General features: G+C 38.3%; 1 protein-coding gene across 19 annotated transcripts in view; it reads right to left on the minus strand.

Moving 5' to 3' along the window:
* ADGRL2 (adhesion G protein-coupled receptor L2) overlaps positions 1-20,608 on the minus strand; it is a 476,253-nt gene that overhangs the window by 194,354 nt on the left and 261,291 nt on the right. For all 19 annotated transcript variants that reach the window (XM_050963483.1, XM_050963479.1, XM_050963478.1 and 16 more), the window contains one exon: positions 15,527-15,568. The gene's annotated coding sequence lies outside the window, so the exon portion shown is untranslated. The remainder of the gene's footprint in view (positions 1-15,526; positions 15,569-20,608) is intronic.

Here is a 20,608-nt window from a genome sequence, read left to right on the forward strand (position 1 = left end):
GATGCTGGAATTATTAGACTATTAATTATGTAAAAATAAATGCATATATTTTTACCACATTATACCATTATCTATCTAATTTTAAGGGGAATTTAGGCATCTTCTACCTCTTATTGTGAAACCATTTGGTACTAAAATTATAGATTAAAATGTACCATGTGCAGGTGCAAACTTTAGTTAGCAGTACTGCTCTGTTTGTTTAGGCAACATTTTTCTAGGAGAAAGAAAGAGGCAGCACAAGGTCAGGCAATAGACAATGACACAAATATCTTTGAAAACTATTTACTATATAGGCTTGCAGTTTATCTATGTAGTTTTCTTGGTTCAATGCAACAACACCTTGTGACTTATAGCAGTTGCTATTTTTCTCAGTTTTCCAGTTAATGAAAGTAGTGTTTAAATACTCTGTAGTTAGATTATTAACTTCTACAAAATAGAAACAGATGTGTGTCTTAGTATGCCATTAAATTTATGATTTACATAGTACCCTTGAATACAGCTGAGCAGAGGCCAATGATTCTAATTTGCTCTAGATTTACAATAACCTGATCTGGTTTTTGTAAGTACTGAAACACTTTAAACAAAATTAGAAAGCCGTTGTGCTTTGTGTGATTAAAGATGCAATTCCCTTTGGGGTAATGAGAAGAGTTAGAACATGTTTCTTCCTTTATGGATGTTTCTATTATAAACATGAGTGCTATATATTATGTATTTTTGTTACTGTTTCCTTGTTTTTAATTATAAAATAAACTGATTGAGTTGCACTAGAGTCATACTGAAACTATGCTAAAACCTAGCCGAAGAATGCATACTGAGCTTCATAAAAATCCTTAAAATTCTTCCCAGGGTCTTAAGGTCTTGTTAGACAAATACTAGTTCTCATAATTTTCCAAGACCAAAACATCTTTCTGATTTAAAACTACCCTATTTAAAGATTTATTTAAAAAGCTAATGCATTTCTCAGCTTATTAAACTACATTAATATGAAAAGTTTTACAGGAGAAAGAGTCAGTGAATTCATAGTCATTTAGATCTGAAGATAGGGCTTTGCTGTGTCTCATTGCAGAAAGGACAACTAGAATGAGTATTGCAGTAAACCAGCTTCCACAGTATTTTAGTGAGTGGATCCTGGCAATACTAGTTATAAATATGAAGTGGAGCAAAGCTTATTTCCTCTCTTAAATATAGAAAATAAAATATGTAAAACATTTATGAATATAGAGATCTTCTCCCAAGACCAAATGAGAGTGAACTTTTCAGGAATATGTCAGTGATGTGAAAGCATCACTAGAGAATATGTAAGAGTTTAGGGCCTGATCCAAATCCTATTGATGTCAATGGAAGTTTTTCCTATAGGCTTCAGTGGGCTTTGGCTTAAGCCCACAGAGATGTCTGGTTTGCATGTAAGACTAGGAGCCAGGCAGTCTTGTGTTCTAATTCTCACACTGATTCCTTTTGTGGCCTAAAGCAAGTAATTTAACAATTCTGAACCTCTTTTCACATCTGTATAATAATAATAATAAAACTTAACTGCCTCACAAAGACAGTGAGGATTATTGTTTAGGGTTCAGTCTGACATTCCTTGCATATCTAGAGCTCTCATGGAAACCGATAGGAGGAGAGCAGTGGGGGCAAAAAACCTAACTAGCATCAAGACTGAGATTGATAAGTTTATGGAGAAGATGGTGTGATGGGACTGCCTACAATGGAATGTGGCCTATCTGTGACTGCCAATGGCTGGAGATGGGACACTAGATGAGGAGGGCTCTGAGTTACTACAGACAATTCTTTACCAGTATCTGCCTGGTGCATCCTGCTCACATGCTTAGGGCCTAACTGATCATCATATGTGGGGTTGGGAAGGAATTTTCTCCTGGGTCAGATTGGCAGAGACCCTGGAGGTTTTTCACCTTCCTCTGCAGCATGGGGCATGGGTCACTTGCAGCCTTAAACTAGTGTAAATGATGAATTCTCTGTGACTTGAAGTTTTTAAACCATGATTTGAGGACTTCAGCCAGAGGTTAGGGGTCTATTTCAGGAGTGAGTGAGGTCCTGTGGGCTGCAATGTGCAGGATGTTAGACTATATGATCACAATGGTCCCTTCTGCCCTTAAAGTCTATGAGCCTATGGCTGTGCAGGAAGTGCAGAACTGGGTCTTTAAATTTTCAAAATGCCTTGAAGATAAGTGCTAAGTTTTATATATGGGTTTATAATCATGTTACTTTAAGTTTATTTCTATGCAGCTTACCCTCTGGTGAAATGTTTAATTTTCTTAGTCTTCCAGTTCTAATGATATATAATTAATAGGGCTGTCGATTAATCCCAATTAACTCATGTGATTAAAAAATATTAATCACAATTAAAAAAATTAATCTCGATTAATCACAGTTTTAATCGCATTGTTAAACAAGAGACTACCAATTGAAATTAATTAAATATTTTGGATGTTTTTCTACATTTTCATATATATCTTGTATTTTGTGTTGAAATTGTATATTTTGATTACAAATATTTCCACTATAAAAATGATAAATAGAAGAAATTATATTTTTCAATTCACCTCATACAAGTACTGTAGTGCAATCTTTTTGTCCTGAAGGTGCAACTTACAAATGTAGATTTTTTTTGTTAGATAACTGTACTCAAAAACAAAATAATGTAAAACTTGAGAGGCTACAAGTCCACTCACTCCTACTTCTTGTTCAGCCAATTGCAAAGACAAACAAGTTTGTTTACCTTTACAGAAGATAATGCTGCCCTCTTCTTATTTACAATATCACCAGAAAGTGAGAACAGGCATTTGTTTGGCACGTTTAAGCCAACATTGCAAGGTATTTACGTGTCAGATATGCTAAATATTTGTATGCCCCTTCATGCTTCAGCCACCATTCCAGAGCATGTGCTTCCATGCTGATGATGTTCATTAAAAAAAATAATGCATTAATTAGTTTTGTGACTGAACTCCTTGGGGGAGAATTGTATGCCCCCTTGCTCTGTTTTATCCACATTCTGCCATATATTTCATGTTATGGCAGTCTTGGCTGATGACCCAGGACATGTTGTTGTTCGTTTTAAGAACACTTTCATTGCAGATTTGACAAAACGCAAAGAAGGTACCAATGTGAGATTTCTAAAGACAGCTACAGCACTCAACCCAAGATTTAAGAATCTGAAGTGCCTTCCAAAATCTGAGAGGGACAAGGTGTGAAAGATGCTTTCAGAAGTCTTAAAAGAGCAGCATCCTAACACGGAAACTACAGAACCCAAAAAAAGAAAATCATTCTTCTGCTGATGACATCTGACTCAGATAATGAAAATGAATATGCGTCAGTCCACACTGCTTTGGATGGTTTTCAAGAAGAACCCATCATAAAAATGAATGAATGTCCTCTGGAATGCTGATTGAAGCATGAACAGACATATAATTCTTTAGCACATCTGGCACTAAATATCTTGCGATGCCAGCTACAACAGTGCCATGAGAACGCTTGTTCTCACTTTCAGGTGACATTGTAAACAAGAAGTGGGCAGCATTATCTCCTGCAAAAGTAAACAAACTTGTCTGTCTGGGCAATTGGCTGAACAAGAAATAGGACTGAGTGGACTTGCAAGCTCTAAAATTTTACATTGTTTTATTTTTGAATGAAGTATTTTTGTACATAATTCTATATTTGTAAGTTCAACTTTCATAATAAGACATTGCACTATAGTACTTGTATTAGATGAATTGAAAAATACTATTTCTTTTGTCCTTTTACAGTGCAAACACTTATAATCAAAAACAAATATAAAGTGAGCACTGTACACTTTGTATTCTGTGTTGCAATTGAAATTAATACATTTGAAAATGTAAAAAACATCCCAAAATATTTAAATAAATAGTATTCTATTATTGTTTAACAGTGCAATTACTTGCAATTATTTTTTTAATCGCTTGACAGCTCTAATAATTAAATATAATTAAAACTGTAGAATCATAATTTTAATATACATTTACTATACCACATATACAAGAATTATATTTACCTCTTTGTGCTCTGTCAAAATGTTACAAATGGAAATCTATGTGGATGAAATGTCCCAAACTGCATATAATCTATTTGTTCACCCTCTGTTTCAAAGCACCCGATAGCCCAGGGATCATGCTGGCTGCGGCTTCTTACAGCCCCCATTGACCTGGAGCGGCGAACCGTGGCCAGAGGGAGCCATGATCGGCTGAACCTGTGGATGTGGTAGGTAAACAAACCAGCCTGGCCTGCCAGGGTGCTTACCCTGACAGGCCGCATGCCAAAGGTTGCCGATCCCTGAGATAGCCATTTTTGCTTTGACATGAGACTAATCTAAAGATAGAGGGTTTGATTTTTCACTCCTAACTCACTCCTTGACTTAAAATAAGAGTTTGACCTGAATAAGGTGTACAGGCATGAGCCATAAGCATAACACTGAGTGTATGTATTGCACCAATTTATATTCTCAGTTACACCAGTTCATTAGCTTCATAGGCAGAGAGGAATTTGGCCTATTACATTATATTTTTGCAAATGGTAATGGATTTGATGTAGAGTAACATGATTGGGTTGTGGACCCAGTAAAGGCAGTTGTGAGTATGTTTTGCTTCTCAGAGAAGAAAGTTAGAGTCAGCTTGTGCCTTCATTTGGAAATATGAAAGAGCAGCAGTTCGGAGGCTCCAAAGAGCAATTGTAGAAAAAAATCTTCACGATTGATTAAAAGCAATTTAGCCTCATTCGGACTATTTTGGGGGCTGCAAAGGAACGGTCAGACAACTGTTTCTATTAAAGACATACTAATTACCCATATAAGGGACCCCAGGCTGACAGTAACAGACTGGTAAAGACAATAACTTATTTGGGTGAGGTTTCAGTTATGCCTAGTGAGTGAATAATACAAAATAATTGTTTTTTTCCTCTTAAATGAAATAATGACTATGGATTTGGAATACACTGTTGCTAAGAATAGAAGGCATCAGGAATTTGGAACCTTTTTTTTTTTTAACTGGTGTTATTCTTTTAATTTGAATTAACACAAGTTTAGGCCCCAGTTTGTAAACACATATGCTTATCTTTAAACATGTTAACGTGTTCCATTAAAATGAATGAAACTACTCTCATTTGTAAAGTTAAACGTGTACATTTTTGCCAAGTTTGGACTTAGCTCTAATTCTGAAAACAATTAAACATGTGAGTAACTTTATGCCCGTTAATGGAGATTAACGTGTCTCAATGTTTGCAGGACTGGGGACATTTTAGGTGTTTCGTATTTCTGTATTTTTTGAGAAAATGAGTAAATGTTCCTTTTTGTAAGTACATATTAACTTATTGATTTCTGGAGTCTGTAACTGGGTCTGCTAGAAATTGATGTTCCAGAGCCTATGTGATTAACCTGGAGAGGGAGAAGTAAAAAGCATAAATAGACATGGAAATTCAAAAAGTCTGATGCAGAGCTGTTGTAGGCGTGAGAGTGGAAATTATAAATGGTCTTGGAGATTTTCAGAAATTCTCTTATTCATTAAAAAAATGCAACTGGCACTTAAAAGAAAAGCTAGAGCAAATTCTTACATCTACAGGGCTTATATTACAGGAATATATTCTATTGATAAGAAGAGGCAGTGGGCACAAAGATTTTGTAGCATTTTTTTCTAGTAAGAGTTTTTAAATAAAAGTATGTTACTGAAAGACTATTTTACTTCACTATGAAAACTTGTGCAAGATACATTGTGAAAGTTCAGGTTTTAAAAAAATATTAATTGTGACCATGGATGCATTTTACAATTTATTTTCCAGTAAGTTTAATGGGCTCAGTCCTACCACTACGGAAGTTAACTATCCATTGGCTTCACTGGGTGTTTGATCTGGCCACATATTAGTCAACCTTTGCCAAAAAGGAAGCTCTGTATTAGATGTTTCTTATTAATTGTTAATTTTCTTCAAATAATGATTGTAAGGAAACATTTTTAATAAAGGAAAAACCAATACGCTCTGTGATTCTTCATATTAGGGGCCATTCTTAAGACACTCTCTGTAATATGGTTGTTCAGCAACTCAGAATCTGTGGGAAGAGTAAGACTACTTATACTTGGTCATTAATCTTTGAAAAATTCAGTTTAAAATAATTTCATTAAAAACTAAACTTAAATCCCAAGGCAGGGTGAGCATGTATTTTAAATTTTTACCATGTTTGGAAAAAGCTTAAATAAGGTTAAGGTCAGGATTTGGTAAAACTTCATGCATTAGAAAAATATTTGCTAAAGAAGTGAAGAGGGTCATTTTTTTCTCCTCTCTCATCTGGACTTTCCAAAGATACTGCACATGGAAATTGGTGTGGATGAGATGCTTCAACTAACTTCAGGAACATAATAGAATTAATTTCTGCCCAGACATGCGAGCCTATTGGCGAGTAATGAAGAAATCAGGTGACATGGGACAGGTAAAAGTCAGGCCAGAATTTGTCTCGATGTTTCTTCAGTACTCTGTTGACTCCAGATCCAGGATTCCTCAAAGTATGGGTTTGTGACCATCTCTAATTTGCAATTTTCAGATCAACAACAAACACTCTTATGCAGAATCTAATTAAAAAAATGTAACAGAACTTCCCATCATCTGATAAGCCCTTGTACTTATGCTGAAATGGTCTCTGTTGCAGAGCTGCTGTCTTCATTATTTAATTTCTCTTTGGAGCTTGCAGTCAATGTGAGCCTGTTGAGTTCTTTATTTAATATGTTTCAGAGCATGAACACCTGCCGACTTCTTTAATAACGAGTTGTCTTCAGTCAGTTTATATGTGAAAACTGTGCAGCCGAGGTGAGTTATGAATAAACTTAAACACTGAAACTGGATTTCTTTAAAAAAATAAAAATAAAACTATGGCCAGCCTCCACACCAGAACTCCCCAAAATAATTTGTGAGGCTTTCCACAGTACGGAATCCAGGGAGATTTTTTTAAATTGAATTCCATTTGAAGTAAGTGGGGCTCAACTGAATTTAATTTCCATTTTGGCTCCTAGGAAAGAAATATACACTGTGTATTTTTATTGCTAATGTTTTAAATTTAGCTTTTGAAATATTATTTATATTTGACTGCGCATAAGAGCAATGGACTTTGCTGCTTTCTCTAGAGAAGGGCAATCTTTCAAAATGGATTGACTAAAGGATAGACGTTTAAAAGAGAGTAAATTACTAGACTTTGTAGTGAATTAATAAGGCTTAGACTCTGTACTTGGATGTGCAAGCCCACCTCACCATGACTTTGGTGGAACATCTCTATATTCTCTCCTTAACCTCTTTCCTTATCCCAGTCGTTCCTTCCTTACTTCCTGGGCAGCCTCTTTCCACTCCCTTACCCTCCTGCTTATGGGATAAAATGAAATAATTTTGAATGAACTCTTCTTGACTTTAGGAGGCCAGGATTTCACCCATGGTCTCAATCCTACAGCTGTTAAGTTAAAAAAAAATTTAACTTGAAGTCAATGAGTCCTACATCTGCTCAGAATGGATATTGGCTAAGACACACTAATAAGACTTTGTCCAATTAGTTCATCTTAATTGGCTTTACTCTGCACTAAAATGCTCACATCACTTCTTCCATAATTGCTTCACCTCTGCTGAAGCACATTATTTTGCTCTAACACATAAAACTGACTTTTCTGATATATAATAAGTACCTTACAAAACTAAAACTATACTTACTTGGCCATACTCAACTCTTGATTCAGATTAAGTTATTTTATTTAGTCAGAGCTTGGGAAATAGCATTTGAAAAATCCCCTTTGCCCTACAACTACAAGATCATTTAACTATTTTACATCCCCTTTAAAAAGTTAATTATTTATTTGGAAAAAATACAGACTATGCCAAAAGTCCGACCTTTCCTTGTTAATTAACCCCATTTTTATGGGCAGTAAAATAAGCAGTCTTTAGCCATCATCAGTAGTACATTTGGCATGTTCACTTGACAAAGAACCATATGTTCCCTCCCAGCTTTCTTCCTGCTCAAAAATATGGACCTGATCTCTGTGTAACTAAGAAAGGCAAAATCAATCAATCAATCAATCAATCAATAAAGTATGTAATTTTGATCTGCCGAGAGCCGTTATTATAGTATAGCGCTGGTCATATGAGATTTTATTAATTTTTCCTCTTATACTACTTATGTATGATTAAAATGAAACATATATTTTATTTATATTAGAACACATACTTTACATTTGACCATTCTTCACACTGTATTGCCTACTTTTATATTTCTAGCATTTTTCATTAATCTTCTAATTGTGATGTAGTAGGGTTATTTCAGTTTAAGTGATCTTCTCTGCCTTTTATGGCTAATTAGATAATATAACTATGGTCTCTCTGTATTGTTTTTTGTCTCTTTCCTTAGCAAATGTCCTGTGCAGTGAGCCATTTTCCATTTCAGTGTTTGTTTTTCATATGGGAACAAATTCAGTCCTGCAATAAGTACACGCAACACCCAATGAAATCCATGGAACCTGCTTCTGTTGGGGTTGAATGCGGCCCTTGATCCTTTGTTAATATGTGAATGTTATTTTCATGGTTGCTGTCTACTTAGATGAACTTTCCCTCAAATGCTTCTTCAGTATATTATCCGCTATAAACTAATTCTTATAAATTTTCAGTGCTACCCAGAAAAAAGCTAAAACAGTTTAAAAAGACGTGATGAGTTACGAAGTAGATACCATACATTTCTGCATTTTCAAAAAGCACCAGATAATATGTATTAAACAAGAAAAATGTCCTTGTCTTCTGAGTCTTGGTATTATATACATTGCCCAAGTCTCATTAGCATCATTTATGTTATGTTATCAAGATTTTCTGAATGAAAAATGTTCCTCATAAACTTGAATCTATCTATTATATTTCTATGATAAACAGGCAACATCCACAACTCAAATAAAAACATCTGCTTTTTACCACACACATACATAGGATGAGAAGAGAATAATGCTGCAGCAGTTCAGTGTACTAGGAGAAGAAATTATATGATTTAAGTGCAAACAGTAATACTATATATTTAATACCTAAAAACACACGTTTTAATTATAATTAATTATGATCAATACAAGAGTGATAAATTGTAGATAAATTGTTTACAGTGATAGTTTTAGAGTCAAATCTCCATTTGGTTAAGCCATGGAAATTGTATTTATTAGTATTAATTTTTACTTGTATCTAAACAGATTCTGATATTCTGTAGATTTCTGTTTTGTTATTTCTCTGTCAGTTCTTGAAATAAGTTTTCTGGTACTTTTATTTGAAGAATTTGGACAACAGTCCACAAGCTCTACTTGAGGACAAGACTACTAATGTGTCCTATTTTTATTTATCGTAGTGCCTAGAGATCCCAGTCAGTGCTGGTCACTCTGCAAACACATAGTAAGTGGCAGGCCCTACCCCAAAGAGCTACTTTTACTTCCCTTCACAGTTGCACAATGCTTACATTTTCATTTAGGGTGCTGTTCAAATGTCATGAGGGATGGATGTGGTATGGCTGACTAGAACAGAATGCACTCAGGGCATAGAAGCTGTAGACTGCATATGAGAACTGCCACTATTTCGCTGCACTGTTTATAAGTAGATGCTTACATGCAGTAGAGCTGGGATCCACTATAGGGATGGTAGTGGCTGGGGATGGGTCAGGGTGTAGAACTGATAAATGAAATTGTTTTCAATTGTTCACTTTATTAATGTAACTTCTGTTCACCATTCACTACACTTGCCTATACTGTAACTTCTGTTCCATATTGTAATTCAAACCCCATTTTAAAACACTCACTTCATTTTGTAAAAGCTTCCTCCAACCTTCATTTTTGCAAACCCTGCTGTAATCTTATTAGTTTAGTTTAGATGTGTGAATGAGGTATGTATGAACGATGGAATCAACCTCCAGCCCCAGCCTGTCCTGATGAGATAAAGTTCAAATACCAACGGCTGAAGACCTAGACAACAGCCCTAAACAAAGTAAGAAGCATCCACTCTAAAAAGAAAAGGACAACAGAACAACAGAAGGAAGATCAAAGCCAGGTTCAAGGCTGAAAGTCACGCCTGCAATTGATGGGTGATCAATCTAAACCCAGAGGCAGCATGACACAGCAAGACCTATAGACTTTGAATCCAAACTAAAAGCCTATAAAAAAGAAGGGTGAGATGAGAAACTCTGGGTAACATTCTGCTGCCAACGTGGAAGAACATCGGTGCCTGCCCAACAGAGATCCAGCTCAGCCTTGTGCCCAGCTTTCCTGGCCAGTTAGCTGCCACAAGCTACGAACCCAAGCTGCAAAATCAAGCAGCAGCTGCAGAACACCTGATGAATGTGGATGTGTGTGTGTGTGTATAGGTATTAGGTATAATGTGAATATGTGTGTGTGTGTGTGTGTATAGGTAATAGGTATAATGTGAATGTGTGTGTGTGTGTGTGTGTGTGTATAGGTAATAGGTATAATGTGTGTGTATAAGAATTAAGATATTAGTTATTAGTCATAAATTGTTATCATAATAAATGTGGCATCTTTGCCTTGTCCTCTTTAATAAGATCCTGCTGGTTTTTATTGGTCTAATATAATTGGTACAACAAGGGCAATAATTCTGGACTATGTGATTGTGCCTACTAAATGAATGTAGATCCACAAAAACTCCTGGAGAGGGGCTTTGCTGGGATCATGGCTCCTACTGTAGCCTAAAAACTGAAATAGCAGCCACTGAGGCCATGTCTACATCTAAAATTTTGCAGCGCTGGTTGTTACAGCTGTATTAGTACAGCTGTATAGGGCCAGCGCAGCAGAGTGGCCACACTTACAGCAACCAGCGCTGCAAGTGGTGTTAGATGTGGCCACACTGCAGCGCTGTTGGGCGGCTTCAAGGGAGGTTCGGGGAACGCGAGAGCAAACCGCGGCGAAGCTGGTCTCCTTTCCCGGTTTGCTCTCTCGTTCCCCGAACCCCCGAACAAGCAGGTCTCCTTCCCTGCGGTTTGCTGGGTGGTTCGGGGAACGCGAGAGCAAACCCGGGAAAGGAGACCAGCTTCGCCGCGGTTTGCTCTCGCGTTCCCCGAACAAGCAGGTCTCCTTCCCTGCGGTTTGCAGGGTGGTTCCGGGAAACGCGAGAGCAAACCGCGGCAAAGCTGGTCTCCTTCCCCGGTTTGCTCTCGCGTTCCCCGAACCCCCGAACAAGCAGGTCTCCTTCCCTGCGGTTTGCTGGGTGGTTCGGGGAACGCGAGAGCAAACCCGGGAAAGGAGACCAGCTTCGCCGCGGTTTGCTCTCGCGTTCCCCGAACAAGCAGGTCTCCTTCCCTGCGGTTTGCAGGGTGGTTCCGGGAAACGCGAGAGCAAACCGCGGCGAAGCTGGTCTCCTTCCCCGGTTTGCTCTCGCGTTCCCCGAACCCCCGAACAAGCAGGTCTCCTTCCCTGCGGTTTGCTGGGTGGTTCGGGGAACGCGAGAGCAAACCCGGGAAAGGAGACCAGCTTCGCCGCGGTTTGCTCTCGCGTTCCCCGAACAAGCAGGTCTCCTTCCCTGCGGTTTGCAGGGTGGTTCCGGGAAACGCGAGAGCAAACCGCGGCGAAGCTGGTCTCCTTTCCCGGTTTGCTCTCGCGTTCCCGGAACCACCCAGCAAACCTCAGGGAAGGAGACCTGCTTGCTCGGGGTTCAGGGAACGCGAGAGCAAACCGGGGAAGGAGACCAGCTTGATTACCAGAGGCTTCCTCAGGTATGCTGGGATACCTGCTTATTCCACGGAGGTCAAGAAAAGCGCTGGTAAGTGTCTATATTTGATTACCAGCGCTGGATCACCAGCGCTGGATCCTCTACACCCGAGACAAAACGGGAGTACGGCCAGCGCTGCAAACAGGGAGTTGCAGCGCTGGTGGTGCCCTGCAGATGTGTACACCTCCTAAGTTGCAGCGCTGTAACTCCCTCACCAGCGCTGCAACTTTCTGATGTAGACAAGCCCTGAGGGTGCTGTTGTGGTGCTGTCCTGCCTATAGGCTGAGGACAGATTTGGGCCTGGCATTCATGTATAGTTTCCTATAATGGTGGAACTGCACTCCTTAAAGACTGTATATTAGTACAATACAGGGAATCTAGGCGTTTCATAGGCATCTCTCTCTCTCTTACTTCAGCCCAAATCTCTCTTTTTGCTGTACTCCATGATTATTTTTCTAACATAGGAGAGAAAAGATGTTTATGTTCTATCTGACTCAGTCTAAATAAAATGTTAAAAGGTGACGATCTCTTCAATCATTACTGATCATTACTGACAAAACTATATTTTAAAACGGAGAAAACAAATGTGTTGACCTTATGAGCTATGTAATACGTTTAAAAAACAAATCTGCTATGTCTTTTTGTTTAATAGTTACGATTTGCATAGTTGAACCTTGAATGCATGGTCATAAATAGATAGAGTCTAAGTTGGCATAATGCCCAGAAATATTAGGGTTCCAGACAAAAAAAGGGTCACCTACTCATCAAGAAAGCCACCCTGTCCCAACAAGATGATGTCTAACAAAAAAGCTACAAACCCTAGGATAGATAACATATCCAGCTTACTGTTTAAAAAGACAAGAAGTTTTCATTTATCAAGATAATCTAGTGATGATACTCTGATTAAAAAAAAAAGAGGGAAAAGCCCATCAATTGTTTTTGCTAATTAAGATTAATATTATTCCTGTGAAATGAACCAAAAAGTTGTATGAAACCAGAATCCCAAAAGAGATCTGGAATCTACACAAATAATTGCATGGACTTTTAATTGAGAGAAAAGTGAGAACCAATTTTTTTGTCTTATTCAAGAAATCATAGCAGCAGTAGCCTTCTTTTGTTAGCAGTTCTTTCATATTCTCACTTAATGTAAAAAAACATGCAATTTTTCACAGATTAAAAACATTTATGGAATTTTAAAAACCCTATTTAAAGACAAAATGGTTATATATTTAATGAAATGCTACAATTATATATATATTTAGCATTAATTTAAGGTAACAAATAATTTATTAACAGGAAAAAAAGACTGGTAATCCATACTAGTATGATAATCTACACTATCATTCTGGTAATCTATAACTAGCATAATAATTCTGTACCTGGGAGCCAAAGGCAATATGTCATATTTGGGGATGGGTATATGGTTAAAACTACAAAACCTATTCCTCCCAAAAGTGTTATCTTGGTATTCTGCACCAGTGTCTGATTACCCAGTGCACTGCATGTATCATTTTGTTTGTTTGTATAAAACATATGACCCTTGAGGGCAGAACTCTTGTCCCGTCTTTGTTCTACATAGTGCAAAACGCACTGCTGGCACACAACCAATAATAATAATTTTACTTAACCTGCAAACTTATAGCTATATTGACCCCAATCACAATGCCAACTGAATAGATTTGTTTTCAGCCTAAATTAAATGCTGTTTCTTTTCCACCACTTTCCTAGCAGTCTCCTTCATTTATTCAGCCTCAAGCTAAAACTGTTTTAAGTGGACAAAATCTGTTGGTAAACACATGGACAAAATCTGTTGGTAAACACTTACCTTTAACAATATTATTGCTTAACACTGTAGAAAAGCATATATGTAGTGCAAAGATCTATGGCTACAGTTTACATATGATCCTTGTGCCAAGTATCTACTGCTAATAGGCAAATATACACAAAAGAGACAGGTTCTTTGATGGTTTAATCCCAAACATACTTAACTGTCACATAGTTAATCTTTTTGATTAAATATGACTCTTCAGTTCTTTTGAGCATTTTTTGTTTGTTTGTGGATTTGGGAGGTTAAATGTGGTTCTCATGTCTGCTTGCAGCTGCTCTTTTTTATTTGCTAGTTCTACATCATTATTTTCCCCCTTTAATCACAGTCCCCCAAACATATCCTTGATACTGATACTGCTGAGACACCCACTATTGTATGCAGGTAAAAATATCAACAAAGCAGAGAACCTCATTGTTATTATCAAGTGGTTTGATATACTGGTTAAAAACAAGTTTGTTCAAAACAGCTTCACCTGCATGCTTTACTTTCCTATAGGAGAAAAAAGTTCCAAAGAACAAGTCCTCTATCATCATTTTTTAAAAGTTAATTTTAAACTTGTGTGTTGCTGTGGGTTTTCTTGAATTCTGGAACCCTTCTGCCTTGTTTCAAAGACAACAGAAAACCAGGCTGGCACTCATTTTAATCCTTCATTTTTTCATGCTCTTATGTATTAATTTTTTTGAATAATCTCTTAAAAGTAGATTTTGAGTTCCTTCTGGGATTAGATCTGATGTCTTTCAGCTATAACACTAAGAAGCAGTCACATTTGAAGTTTGAATTTGTGCTCGGAGGGGATATTTTTTCCAGTAATATTTCTTCCCATTTTAACAGTAGTTCTATTTCTTGATGGTTTTATGTTGATTTCAAACTATATTTTTATGGAGTGGAAAGAAATTCCTTTATAAAGGGAGTGCGCAAGAACTGTTGGAAATGCCTCTCCTAGCAACATACTCATAGGATTCAGTATAGTTTGCTCAGAAGTGTTATTTTAGGATGACCTTTACATGTACAATATGATGAATTTTTCTTTTTATTTGATTGTAAAGACATTATGATCAAGGGGTAAAATAAATATTGCCTTTTCCAGTCATAAAAAATGGAGAATGACAACTGAAACCATCTTTTTTGAACAACATGATAGCAGGCAGCTCTCTCAGAAGAGGTGATGTCTGCTTTTGGAAAACATACAATTTTAAATTCACAGATGCAGCAAAGCCCTAGTGAAACATAAATAAGGATCAACTTTTATACAATTCAGGACAGTGAAATATTGTATAGGACTCACTCTTTCACAGTGTAAAGGAGAGATACACTTGCTCTCTCTCCTGATAGGATGTAAACTATATTTATGTGTGTGGCTATGTATATATTACAATAAATTATGCAGAAAACCTCACTGGTGAACACTCCAGGTTCAGAAGCATTTCCAAAAGATTTGGGGTACATCTACACTACCCGATAGATTGGTGAGTAGTGATCGATCTATCAGGGATCGATTTATCGCATGTAGTTTTGACTCGATAAATCGATCCCCAATCACTTTCTTGTCAACTGCTGAACTCCAGCTCGGCGAGAGGCGGAAGCAAAGTCGACGGGAGAGTGGCAGCCATTGATCCCGTGCCGCAAGGATGCAAAGTAAGTGATTCTAAGTCGATCTAAGATACCTCGACTTCAGCTACACTATTCTCGTAGCTGAAGTTGCGTATCATAGATCAACTCCGCCCCCTCCCCCCCAGTGTAGACAAGCCATGGTAAATTCTTATGTCTCTTTAGAAATAAATGTAATACTATGTGGGACTTTTCTAGCTAGGGAACAGGATTTGAATATTCAAAGATTTACATTTCAATATACCATATAATTATCAGATTGTCAGTTTGCTTAAAAATAAATGTACAATCTTTTATTATAACAATTTACTTTCTCTTCTTTGTAGTCAGTATTATCAGAGGTAGAAATAGCTTTCTGCTTACCATTCTGGGAAAGAAGAAATTCATCATTGTACCATAAATACTCTGGAAAGCAAAAAAAAAATGTTATTAGTTATTATGCCTTCATCCATAGGGATTCTAACTGCCAAACACAATGCATCAGCAGCAAAACAAAAATGAAACAAATCTATCGTAGAAAGCACAGATCAATATTTTAATGCAGATCTGAACATATATTACATGTACTTGGGCAGTAAGGGCCAGTTTTGAAAAAGGAATGGAAAACCTAACCTATGAGAGAAGACTCAAAGAGCTTGGCTTGTTTAGACTTACTGAAAGAAGGCTGAGGGAGTCATGTGTTCTGTAAATACATCAGAGGGATAAATACCAGGGACGAAGAGGAATTATTTAAGTTAAGTACCAATATGGACCCAAGAACAAATCAATATAAACTGGTGATTAAGTTTAGGCTCAAAATCAGGCAAAGGTTACTAATCATCAGAGGAGTGAAGTTCTGGAACAGCCTTCCCAGGGGAGCAGTGGGGGCATGGGCGGCCCTAACCCAGGCTGTGGCCCTGCCCACGCTCTGCTGGGAGGTCCCACTCTCACTTCCCCTCTACCCTGAAGATGGCAGGGGCTCAGCTCCTGCTGGTGGCCAAGGGCTGGAGTGGCTCAGGCTGGCCCAGGGGACAGGCCAGTGGCCCGGAACGGCATTGGAGATGGCAGCCTGGGGTGTGGGCCGGTGCTGGGGCTGGCCAGCAGCTCCTCCAGCGGCAAGGAGGGGTGAGGGAGTGGGACTTGGGCAGAAGGGCTGGGGCCAGCAGGCTAGCCTCTCCAAAGGCGGGGTTCGGCCGCTGCCCATGAGTGGAGGCAAAAATCTTAACTGGCTTTAAGACTGAGCTTGATAAGTTTATGGAGGAGATGATATGATAGGACTGCCTATGATGGCATGTAGCCCATTGGTGACTGGCAACAGCTAAAATCCCCAATGCTGACAGGACACTAGATGGGGAGGGCTCTGAGTAACTACACAGAATTCTTTCACATCTGGATGGTGGGTATTGCCCAGATGCCCAGGGTCTAACTGATCGCCATATCTGGGGTCCGGAAGGAGTTTTCCCCTGGGTCAGTTTGGCAGAGACACTGGGGGGGGCGGGGTCGCCTTCCTCTGCAGCATGTCACACAAATCACTGACAGGTTTAAACTAGTGTAAATGGTGAATTCTCTGTAACTTGAAGTCTTCAAATCATGATGTCAGGACTTCAGTAACTTAGTCAGAGATTATGGGTCTATTACAGGAGTGGATGGGTGGGTGAGGTTCTGTGCAGGAGATGAGACTATTTCATAATCCCTTCGGGATTTGGGATTGCACTTCCATTAGAATTTGTCTGTGCACTGTTTGGAAAATTTGGTTCTAGTGTTACATTTTCAATGCGAAGATGGTCATTTAATTTCCCTTTGTGCCTTTGAAAAATCAACCCCTATTTTCAGTGGTGCATTAATGTTGTTTTGCAATGGTGTAAAAGTGAGATCAATGGAATTATATTGTGATAAAACTAGAGTGACACAAATGGCATATGAGACCCAATATTTCCCTTTTCAAAGGACTGAAACATGTTGCACTGGACTGAAAACGTTATGTAAAGATTAAAATAAGAATATTCCTTAGATGGCTATTAAAAGATATTAAACATCCTTTATAATCTGCTGAAATAAAAAAAGTGTTGCTTATGAATGATACTCTGTGACAATCCTGAGAACGGAAGAAATTCAGTACAGACACCACCCCACACACTCTCACCAACATACAATCCTGTGAGATGTAGCACAGAATCTCTCCCTCTGTTTAGCCACTGAAAGGACGGATGACAGGGTTGCCCTCAGCAAAAGGAAAGGAAAGCAAAAGATACTTCAGCATGTCTCAATTCAGCCAAGTTTCAAAGAGGAAAAGGAAACCGCTCTCCACAACAGTTCTCTTCACAGCCCCAGTGCTCTTCTTAGAGATCCTTGCTCCTCGAATCTGACTGCTGGACTTTGGCCTTGTTTTCCCTCAGTTTATCCCTCTGGTATGTTGGGGGTGAATTCATTGATTCCCCACAGCTGGTCCAGCACTGTTAAATTCCTGCACTCAGACCAGGCAATGGTTGTCCTTCCTGTGGCTGAATCCACAGGACTATACTCATTTTTAGAAACCATTCCCTCCAACCCCAAACACACACACACACACTTCATTTGATTTCAAAGGAAATTACATACACATATGAGTAGTTTAGCTTGATAACTAATGTGATAATCCCTTTTAAGCCATGCAACATCTTTAATTTCTGTATAATACCAACCAATCAGTTGGTATTATACAGAATAATTTATTTAAAAAAAATCTCAACTCCGGGATGTCCTTAGTTTTTTGTTTCAACTGACCAAATACATTCTTTAAGTGGATATGAATGTGACAGCCCCAGGCTTTAATTTTGTTCTTCCAGTGCCAGTAAGATAAGACTTTTTTTTTACATCAGTTTTCCATTCATTCTGCAACTAGTCTCTGTCTTTGGGTTGTGTATTACAAAGTTCAAGAAACTCACCAGATGCTCTAGTTCATGTTTGCTCATTACATTTTCTGAATCAATAAACAAAATCAAGTATTTTTAATCGCCAGTTCCTGAAGAGGGCAGCACGTTCTAGATATTATTGAATTGTAAGCTAAAACATGACAGTCCTGGCTTTACCATACTGTAAGCAGAGATGTGGAGGAGGGGAGGGACATTTAGATATTTTTTGTAGCCAGTTCCCATGATACAATAAGCCAGGAAAGTTCTAAGCAGTTACAGACCAAGGTCAAAACTGTATATGATTATTAAAAAGAACATTCAGATTAGGTTACCTGAAGCAATGTGTTTAGAAAGGGAACAACAAAATATCAGCAAGGACTACTTCCATGAGGAATGTATTTTATCTTTAACACTGTGGATAACTTTTCCTATTGGCAGTGCATTGACTGTCAAAACTACTAAAGGGGTTAGATTTAATTATCTCACTTCTTGCACATTTCATCTCAATTGCTATGGCAACATTCAGTTGCCTCAGTAGCAATGCACACTTTAATCAGATATTTCCTCACTCATTTCTCTGTGCACCACAGCAATGTAGTCAAATTTACAGCCAAACCCTGATGCCTCTGATAACACCTCTTTGGAATTAATGGTTAGGTTTCCCCACATACCCACCCACCCACCCAAATACTTGCAGAGAGTTTAGCACCCTGACAACCAAGGCTGTAAGAGATGAATAGTGTGTATACTTTAACTCCTTTCTACATTGATTTTATGCTGTTTCTCCCGCCACTCCCTCTTTACAAAGCTTCCACTTATTTAATAACCCAACCCAGCAAGCTTTGGGCATGTATTCTGGTTTCTGCCAGAACTCTATTTAAGGGTTGAGAACAGGAAACACAATAATTAGCCAGACAGTATGGTTCATTCCATTTCCACCCCTCCCCAAAAAGCTTTTTGTTTGATTACTCATCTCTTGATTAGATACTTCTTGGTGTATGTCACAGTTCTTTAAACTCTCAGACTGAGAAGTCAGGGACAAAGGCTAAAATAAAAATAATTAGCGGCAATGAACCAATACCAGGAACTACATCTTGGAATACTGACAGTATCAAGAGACAAGAAAAGAAAAATGCGCATAGGGCTTAGTAAATTTTGATTATGGAAATGTTTAGCATTTTATCAGTAGAAAAAACATCTGTGTTGAAAATATGCAAACATCCAGGTAAACTGGGAATAGCACCTAATAATGCCTAGCTTCTATGGTGAAGGGCTAATTGGAAATATATTACATGGATTCAATTAGATTATAGTAGAGACCGACAGATATGAGAGGTATGGTGGGCTCAGGGCACTGAAACATGACATATTTCCACATATTATGCATTAAAATATCCACTAGTTTTGCTCTTCTAAATAAAAGCCAGTGCAGTAAGTACTATAATCTCCACATTGTCCTTGAGCTGTGGTTTTCCTCATAGTTGTAAACCTGCTAAAAGGACAAAAGTGTCACAGAATATTTTCAGTGTCTACCAGACATTGTCTAGTACTCCATTAATGAAAGCAATTTAGGTTGCTATGTCGCCAGGGTGGTTTTCCGAAACAGAACCCACAAACTAAAGTCCCAGTCCTACAAACCCTTACTTACAGGAATAGTCAATGGGATTTCTCATCCAAATAAGGACACTATTCATGTTCAAAAGGGCTTGCAGGAATGGGCCCCAAGAGTCTATTTCCCTGTCACATTTATTACAGTACATATACATGAGTTTTCAGTGAGTATCCAAACAGCATTTAAGCTTTAGGGAAAGGAAAGATCATTTAAAGTTCAGGCTTGCAATCTTGTACTAAAACTGAAGTGCAAAAGTACTTATGCCTAAAAAAATCTAATACCTATGTACTCATTGATGATAATCACAATATTTGCAATATAACTTGCTTCACTTATAGAATTCATATGAAAAGTGATTCCTGTGACTTCTGTGGAGTATGCTGATTTCCAGCCGGTGAGGATCTACCCTATAATCTTTATATTATTATTAATTATTATTATTATTATTTTATAGTACTATAAGTATCCATGGCCCTGTAGAATTAGGGAACTTGTGCCAAACGAATAACTATTCCCTGCTTTCCTTAGTTTATAAACTATAGCAGCAGTTCCCAAACTTCATTGCACAGTGACTGCCTGCTGACCACAAAAATTACTACCTGACTCCAGGAGGGGAGATCAAAGCCTGAACCCACTTGAGCCCCACTGCCCCAGGCAGCTGGGCGAAAGCTGAAGCCCAAGGGCTTCAGCCCTGGAGGGCTGTAACCTGAGCTAAACCCAGGGTTGTGAGTTCAGTCCTTGAGGGGGCCATTTAGGGAACTTTGGCAAAAATCTGTCAGGGGATTGGTCCTGCTTTGAGCAGGGGGTTGGACTAGATGACCTCCTGAGGTCCCTTCCAAGCCTGATATTCTATGATTCTATGAAGCCCTCGGGTTTGGGCTTCAGTCCTGTGCCTCAGCAAGTCTAACGTCAACCCTGGCAACCCATTAAAATGGGATTGTGACCCACTTTGGGGTCCCAACC

The sequence above is a fragment of the Gopherus flavomarginatus genome, chromosome 7, assembly GCF_025201925.1.
Source record: "Gopherus flavomarginatus isolate rGopFla2 chromosome 7, rGopFla2.mat.asm, whole genome shotgun sequence".
Taxonomy (NCBI): Eukaryota; Metazoa; Chordata; order Testudines; family Testudinidae; genus Gopherus; species Gopherus flavomarginatus.